The sequence below is a fragment of the Laccaria bicolor genome, genomic scaffold (genome assembly GCF_000143565.1).
Source record: "Laccaria bicolor S238N-H82 LACBIscaffold_30 genomic scaffold, whole genome shotgun sequence".
NCBI lineage: Eukaryota > Fungi > Basidiomycota > Agaricomycetes > Agaricales > Hydnangiaceae > Laccaria > Laccaria bicolor.
The window spans coordinates 576,429-577,763 of NW_001889901.1; positions in this window are offsets into that span (position 1 = coordinate 576,429).

The window sequence follows — 1,335 nt, forward strand, 5'->3', positions numbered from 1 at the left end:
ATAGACAGGATTGGGAAAGATATGTATCATTAAATGGCTTTGGATGCATGGGAAAGCTGGGATAAAGCCTATTTAAACTCATTTTCAATAGATGGTTTGGACTATCTGGCCTCAATTTGTAGCCTAATATCTCAGGAAAAACCTGGAGAACCACCCCACAAAAAATGGCACCCAATGGACCAGTATTGCAGCCTGCAGAAATAATTTATATATTTTGGAAAAGGACCCCAGACACCCTATGTCAGCTTTGGTATGATGGTATGAAGTGACATCATACCATCTGGTATGGTATAACAGGACATGGTATGGTATGGTAACATGGTATTGGTATGAGTGGGGTATGGTATGGGTTTTCCATTCCATGGTACCATGGTATTGGTATGGAGCTCATATACCACCCTGGAATGGGTACCCCCAAGGTACCCTAAATCAAGGAATTGATGTACCTCATAGGTACCCAAAAATGGGTGACTGAAGTGAGAGAATTCTCTTGAGGTGACACAGTTGGAAGAAAGGGATGCTATTGTACTACTTCTGAAAGCTAGCAGTTTAAATATGGATTTTAAAGCAGAAGCTTCTAAGATTGTGGCAGAGCTATGTTGTTTACCTCTTGCTATTGATCAGGCTGGTGCTTTCATTGCTTCTGGAGCTTCAAACATTGGAGACTATCTTGATAAATATATCCATCATCGAGAGACATTGTTATCACATTCTGAATTCACTGGGGCATCTAAATATAACAAAAGTGTCTATGGAACTTGGGAGTTATCATATGAGGAAATGAGGTCTTTATTGTCCTCCACTGATTCCTGCTGGAATCCGGCGGAATCCAGGGAATTCCTGGAATTCCGGAGGAATCAAATTTGGCAGAGGGCCCTGCCAAATTGATCAAACAATTCCGCGGAATTTTGAATGGAATTCAAATTCCGCCAGAATGATTCCGGTGATCACCCCCAGTCAAAAATGACTCGGGTTATTCCGAGGTAGATCTGATTGCCTAGAATTGAAGCGATGTAAGGTGTCGTTTCATCAACAGAGTTCTATACAAATAGATTTGAGTTCGATCCAATTCGATATTACACGATGTAAGTCATGTACGCAGTGCGGTTTTTAGTGTGGGTCAGCCTTGCAAATCACCTGAAATATATCTAACTCGATTGATGCTCACACAAGCCACGCAAATCGACCATAGTCACTGTGACTCGGCCTGATCGGAGTTGATTTTCACCGGGGATCACCCAGAAGGAATGCTCACGGAACGAGACCAGAACGGAATTCCTGATGCCCAAATCAAACGTCGGCATTTGCCGACGTTTGATTTGGACATCATCAACA